Source organism: Ptychodera flava, chromosome 2 (genome assembly GCF_041260155.1).
Source record: "Ptychodera flava strain L36383 chromosome 2, AS_Pfla_20210202, whole genome shotgun sequence".
NCBI lineage: Eukaryota > Metazoa > Hemichordata > Enteropneusta > Ptychoderidae > Ptychodera > Ptychodera flava.
Genome location: NC_091929.1, coordinates 7,325,096 through 7,333,171, shown reverse-complemented (window position 1 = coordinate 7,333,171; position 8,076 = coordinate 7,325,096).

Below are 8,076 nucleotides of genomic sequence, written 5' to 3'. Positions count from 1 at the left end.
TGCAAAACGATTGTTTAACGAACGCCGTTTAAGCTTTTTGTAAATATACAACTGGATTTAAGATAGACCAGCGTGTATGCACCTCTCATTCAAACCAATGAAATAAAATAATAAAATAAAATAATAAATCGTGGTGTGGCATGCAGCTCGAGTATGAATTATTGACTGCAGCGCTGATAAGGGCGCTTTTACTTCTGCCAGAGTAAATGTCAACTCCAAGCTTAAAAATCTAACGAATTTTGATGAACTAATTATTGTTTCATTGGGTTGTCTTACATTGGATGGTTTGTTTTTCTTGTCGTCCAGTGCTTATTGCAATGCTATTGCTTTATTCAACAGTATATTGCGTTCACTGGCTCTAGTAGTACTTTATCTTTGTGTAGGGATAGAACAACTGTCTTTTCAAAGTGACGATCTTAAAAGTACGATATTTAAAAATTAAACATGCATTTTTACAAAACAAGCAATTTATCTATAGGAATGAATCAAAGAGTATGTAGGCCTAAATATTTCTTGTAAAAATAATTATGCCAAATAGGGGTACATACAAAGTACATTTCCATCTAATCATCCACAGCTTTGCGATCTGGCGTTCTGCATGTTTCCAGAATACCAGATCGCCTGTTTGTTTTCAGTAAAATATCGTGAATAGTAGGAAAATTAGCGTTTCGATATGAAATGCCACTATCAAAGTGAGGAACTCATAACTTAAACCCTTTCCGGTTTCAAAAGTTTATCCCTCTCTTGATAGCGAATTTACTGTTAAAGGACAGGTAAAATTAATTTTTAACCATGTACGGTCACTATGGCACCATGAAAATGAAAGATGTTTTGGCAGACGTTTCTGTCAGGAAATAGTGTGTACAAGTAAAAATTGACAGATCTAGGTTTTCTCACCACTGTGTACAACCTTCCAGTTGATTGCAAAAATATCTGCAGATCGAACTCTTGTATCCTTTTACTTTGACAAAATAACAATGTTACTGTGACGAACAGGGTCGCGGATCAACATGCGCAGTACCTATAGGCTGCTGCACAGACTAGTCAACAGCAGATCTTTGAGACAGAGGGTAAACATTTTGCGCATTTTATATCAGATTATTATTCAATTGCCTCTGATTGACTCCAAGCTTGAGGTTGTTCAGACATTAGTAGCCACTGTTATGATATGACATACAGTATCACATTCGCGAGGTTGTACAACTATAACGATAAGTTGGCTTTGCGGACCACAGAGTAGAACTGTACCAGCTCCACATGGGAATAACAATCAACGTGACCAGTGGAATATGCATATAATTTAAGATCAATCCTAACTTACACAGTATGATTGAATACTATTGATGCGCTCATAGTTAGGGGAATTTACGAGTTGAGGTACCAGTCTGGATCGTAATGCTTTCAGTAACTGAAGCTGACACACCAAGATGTAGATTTAACACAACCTTGTACTTTATTGCAAGATGGCGACCGTGTCGTTCACTGTCAACGGTCTGATCTCCAGTCCAAGTCTCTACAAAGTTAAATACATCTTCAAACTTACATAATTACAAAAGTAATCACGTGGTAATTTTCCCGCCAGTCTTTGATTGTTTCTTAAGATTAAATAAGATCACACCATGGAATATCCCATTCTCGATTGTTCTCAATGAAATCTTAACCAAGAATTAATTAAACTATCACACTATCTCTAATCTGCTTCTCGTAAGATCTGAGTCAATGACATTCACACGCCTTGGTCACGTGAGGGACGCTTCGAGATAAATCTCTACAGGGAGGGGCGTTACACTATCAGTACATTGCATCTTTTTAGACATGTTTAGACATGTTGCACTGATAATATCTCAGAGATTAATAATACCTTACCTCAAGTGCTGTGTTTCATCTGCATACCCATTGGAAGACTATTTTTATTAAATTCGCCTCAGGTAAATCTTTCACCGAATATGTACATTTTGTAATGATATGTGCCATAATCTTATCTTTCTTTGTTTTCTTAGATATTTGATATATGCTTTTAAAGGACCTTAGCCATGCTGAAGTTTCAAATCGTCACTGTTTGGTTGTTTGTAGTTTTCTTTGCGATCACCCAGTGTTGGTAAGCATAAACAATTTTACAACATATGACTGTAAATTAATCAACTTGTTTAAAAAAGATGCCGTTAATGGTATTTGTGGAAGGCCATGCCTCAAAATTGCATGACTTAAACTTTTACTCAAACTTTCCAAAAGGAAACTACAAATCATTCAATTTCGAAATCAAGCATGAAAATCACGGATCACCGTGCAAAATTTGGTACTGGAGAAACACATTACCTAATATTTACCGATTCAAGAAATTCAAAATGGACGACTACGTTGATTCTACGCGTAAATACTAAAGTTACAATTTTCACAAATATAAGCCAATGAAAGCTTTAGTTAACGTTGCTCCACAAGCTTCAAAATGAACCCCACCAGTGGTAGACCAAATAGGCATTTCAAACAATTGGGAGTCCGCATACGTGTCCCCAGGGCACATTGTACCAGTGAATACGCATCTTTGTTTGTTTATTGGGAAACGTAGAGATGGAGTGTATTCTCTTTGAAAATCAATGCAAATCATAAATTAAAGTTCTATATCTCGCCCCTGAAAAATTTAGGCCGAACACCTGTCAGCTAAGTTCAAAGAAACATAGAAGTGTTAGCTATTACCAAACAATGTCAATTCGAGGTTGGTACACAACAGGCTGCGGACCTCTCTGGCTTTTTCGATGTACTAAATACAGGTGAGTGAATAAAATCAATTAAATCATGTCCATTGAAACATATTTCCTAAATACGTGACGTATGATCTCCGAAATCGCTGGCTAAATTTCCTGTATTTTATGTATTTCATGACGCAACATTTCAACTAAAACCAACTACCGAGAAATTTCGATATAGTAGTCTCTACACTTAATAATACGCATTGAATAAAAAGAATTCCGATGGCATATAATGGATATTTAATTGAACCTTGTAGTTCTGTACTTAAACTATATTGTTATATACATATATATATATATATATATATATATATATATATATATATATATATATATATATATATATATATATATATATAATAGCACAAAATTACTTCAAGTACAAAGTAATGATATCTCTTACTTAAGTTTCATGAAGTACTTTTGTACTTAAAGGGACATTATGTGTATCTTTTGACTTTTTTTCGTTTTTTCGATGACTGAAATCCCCGGTCAAATCAATGGGAGACCTAAATTATGACTATGGACGGCTTCAAAGATATGTAAAACCATCTTCTTGCTCTTTACGGCAAGGTTCAATGTTGGTAAGGACGTCTGCGCGATTTGAACCAACCGCCATGATTGAACCCCTGCACATGGCCAATATTACCACGCATATGTCAACCATCAAAGTACAGCTGGAGTGTGAAAGGCCTGTGACCTACACACTACAGCACAACGGATATCGAGGAGTACACGGCGCATAAACAAATGCACGTATCACAAACTTCCGTCAAATAGTGAAACTGAGCAGGGCATTTGCTTGTAAGTTTGATTTTAGTAACGATGACATGGACTGTGAAACAAATAAAACCATAGACGCTATTGGGTCAATGGTAAAACTAAAACTATGTCAGATTGCTGTGGTGATAGTGAAACAGAGTAATGCATTTCCTGTGCATTTGATCGTTAGCAAATCTTCGTCAACTTTTAAGATTTTTAGGGCATTTTCTTGCCATTACGTTGGTTCGTTTTAAAAACACGACATGATCACTTGTTGAACATGGAAACATCGCACTCGTACTGAACACTGCACGGTGTGTAGCATCGGTGACATTTTGACAACGCGCCGGGCGAGTACTGTCATTGATCAGAATGATACTGCTCGCGATTGGAGTCACCTCTCGACACACAAGATCTGTTTGAATGTTGTTATTCTCTGTGCATCGTGTAGTTATTTGTATCAGTTGAATCGCACTTCGAACCAAAAGTGAGTACATCGCAATGACAGTTGCCTAGACCTGTTCGCTTACGGCCTGACGGCCTCTGTGCCTCCGACCCACTCCCAAAAGTGGGCTTTACGTAAGAAGCGCAGCTGAGCACATCGTGTACATAAAGCCCTGCGTACGGCCTCCACGCCGTATAACGCCGGGAACACACAGACCTGTACGCAGGGCTAATCGTGTACCCAGGCGAGGTGGGCGTGCTTGAAAACGAAACTCAATGCAAGTTTAGGAATAAAATGGGTTGTTTTGGTGGATAAACTGCACGCCGCAACCGAGGTACTGCCAGCGGTTTGGCACAGCCCTGGCCCTGCCACGCAGAGTTAGCTTTCACCCAACAATTATGTACATAATGTGCTTGTCAGTCGCCAAAGTACATTGCTCAATTTCGCGATCACCTCGACAATAACGTGACTGTCTACTGAATTTAAATATCCCTTCATTTTACTCTGTTTTCACATTTCTATGCCCAAAGACTTTGGGCAAGTCTACATATGCATACGGAGGAACAAACGAGATGAAAAATATCTGCAATTATAGGCCTTGTCGTCGTCAGCTGGTATCGGTAGGCATTTGAAATGGCCATTCTAAAATGTGCTCTGTAGCAGCAAAGAATGGTGTATCTAAGAGCAGGATTGGCCGTCAAGATCTCCATGAAAAACTCACCGTCAAAATGTAACTGAGCAAACGGGATCGGTAATAGGGAATCTCGAAACTGCAATACTGCGCTTTCGACTGTCACTTCGCGTGGTTTATTTTTTTACACGCGGATGCTTACAGCGGCCCAGATAGCAGTTAGCAGTGTGGTCTGATCGCAGGTCAACCTGCCAACTCTGAGGTTAACAGTACCCTCCATTAACCTCAGACCCAAGGTTTTTCTATACGGTGTACGCAAAACGTTATGGAAGTTGTCCATGGTCGACCGTTTTTTAGACATCTTTCAGTAAGTCGAATAACATTATCAACTGCTTGTTTGCAACGATATGAGGTCAAAAGATACAAATATTGTCCCTTTAACAGATATCATTACTTTGTACTTGAATTAATTTTGTGTTATTATTTATAACGGTCTGCTTTAGCATCGAGCTATATAATTTCCCACGGGGACATCTGTATACTTCGATATATATATATATATATATATATATATATATATATATATATATGTGTGTGTGTGTGTGTGTGTGTGTGTGTGTGTGTGTGTGTGAGTGTGTGAGTGTATGTGTCTGTCTGTCTGTGTCTGTGTTAACACGAAAGTGACAATTAATACTTCGCCTATATTAAACAACTCTAGTTCCCTTCATCCATCCATCTCTCTCTCTCTCTCGCTCTTTCTCGTTTAAGCCTGAAAAAAGGCGTAGACAAATTGCATATGTATAAACTCATAGACGTGTCCAATGTCTGCAGACTGACTCAGTGTGAGTATAGTCGCTATACGTCATAACACGTGCACATTATGTGCATATTTTACTTCCACATGAATATGTATAATTAAGACATCTTTTCAGTAATAGCCTATGAGCTTTGAAGAAATTCCCCTTGCCTCATTTCATACTTACTATTCTCAGATTTAGATACAGAACTCAGAAAAACTACCAAATACAGTACTACAACACATACTTCGTAGGCAAATGTAACGGATACTGACTGTTCTAGCTACCTATGTAAAGGTAAGGATGGGAAAAAAGTCTTTCCTATGTTGAGGTAGATCTATCTATTAAGTATTTGGTTGATTGATGTCGAAATTTTTTCAACAGTAAATATCAGCAAACGTTTCGAGGCGCAAATTACCTAGTTGACAGAATATGCTGCCAGTGTTGTTTGTGTCAACTATGCTTTGATAAGAAAATAAGTAAATGTATTAATGTTAATACATGTTACAGTGCGTTTCACATAGGTACCGCAACTCAGCGTATGAGACGCACACATTTCACGTACAACACAAACGATAAGCTTGGGTATCACGACACATTTGAAAGTCACCGACTCATTGATCAATTATAGTAAACCAGCATGGGGCAGCCGCTCTGTCTAGACTGAGAGATACACTTTATCTACAATGTGTGGCTTTTTAGTTAGTTTCTGTTGAGAATACCTTCACCTCTTGAACTCTTAGCTGAAATTGTAAAAGAAACAGTTACATTGTAGATCAAGTCTAGTCAACTGTTTATCTCTCAGTCCAGACAGCAGCTGCCCCATGCTGGTTTACTGTAATTAATCGACGAGTCGGTGGCTTTGAAATGTGTCCGTGATACCCAAGCCAATCGTGTGTTTTGTACGTGGATTGTGTCCGTCTCATACGCTGAGTTGCGGTACTTAGGTGAAACCACAGAGTAACATAGACAGAGTCGCAACACTTGCATGCCTTTTGTTCCATGGTCGTCTCGGTAGACTATTGGCTTTTCATATTAAAATGAGCTCCAAAGGTGTTAAACTTTTTGGAGGCTTTGTTTGTGGTTGATAATTACACGAGATTATGCGAAAAATACGACGAGATGGCATCGTACTGCCAGTCGCGTAGCAACCATAGTTACTTCGTGAGCTCTCAGGCCAGAAACACTGCTTCACGCCAATCAAAACATAACACGCCAGCAGTTTCATAAACATGTCCTTCCTTGACACACATGTAAAAGAGGGTATGATTGACCGTAAACCATTGAGTAAAACCAGACAGTATCGATAAAAGACTTTAAAATTTGGTTCAAACACACTCATTATATATTCATAAAAATATGAGAGGAATTTTTAAAACGGTAAAACTCATTTTCCTGAAGCTCAAAACACTCCCGTTTTCGCCAGCACGTCAATTCTGCTCAGCACCACACGACAACAACAACGCAAACTTTGCCGAACATACTTTCGCTTAACAATTGGCGAAAATCCGAAAATTACCGAAGGATTCATGGTCAGCACTCTTCGGAAAAGAGAGGCGAGAGCAACCTGAGGCGAGGCGAACATGGATGGGTTACGTAACCGCTTCACGCCTTAAAGGTCTGGTGAAATGCCCATGTTGCAAAATCACAGAAATACAGTTGATGGTCTATAAAACAGTCACATTCATTTCTTTTTTCGTTTAGCGCGCGTGATTATGAAATATGGCAAAAGAAAAATGCGTTGTGGGCGTGTCCGCCGAGCCTCTCCAGTCGACTTTTTTCGGCTTTCCGAAGTTTGCCCGACGCTGTATCTCATAACGGGAAGTAAGGTATTTCACACCTCCGTAATCTCCCCACGGGGGATTACTTCTAGGTTTTCCGCTTACATGATCCGGACAGTGTCCTCCTTTAATTTCACTATGGGGAGACGTTGTTATTTTAGTGGCTGTGACAGCGGCAAGAACGTAACGGCTCAACTGTAAACTTTTTCGAGTTCCCGTCAAATGCTGAGTGTTTGAACCAATGTGCTTGTCTATTCTGGTTCGTACGATCGGCCACGGTCCCTGAGCCTGCCTCGCTACACGCTACACAATTGGGACCGCGATGCAAATCAACTGCATGAACACCAACACTGAACGTTGTGACTGCCATTAAAACGAACAACAACACGGAACGTAGAGATTGCGATATAAATACCCGGTACAAATCATAGAGCACAGTCCCTCTGCAGCTCTGGACTGTGCGCATGGAGGCCATTAAAATGAAGAACAATAGGTAATACCGGACCACGAGGACCGCAATGCAAATCGACCGCAACATGGATTAAAATGCACAACACGGAACCGCCAGACCGCAATGCAAATCAACTACAACATCGAACCTTGTGGCCTCGATTAAAATTCGTATGTCTGCTATGTAGGCCTATAGCAACAGTTTCAATTCTCATGAGCGGGCGTTCCTATGCCTGCAGTACAGTAGACAAAGTGACGTCAAATTTGTCGCGAGGGCTCGATTGCGTGCGTCGAAGTTTCAATTCTCGCGAGAGCCATTTAAGCATGCTGTGGACTAGACTACATAACGTCAAATCTCTCGCGAGACTTGGCTCGATTGCAAATACGTACGACGAAAGATTGTGACGCAATACGGAAGTAGATACAGTTTTGCGAATCGCCGAGAGAGAAGCCAGATCAACAA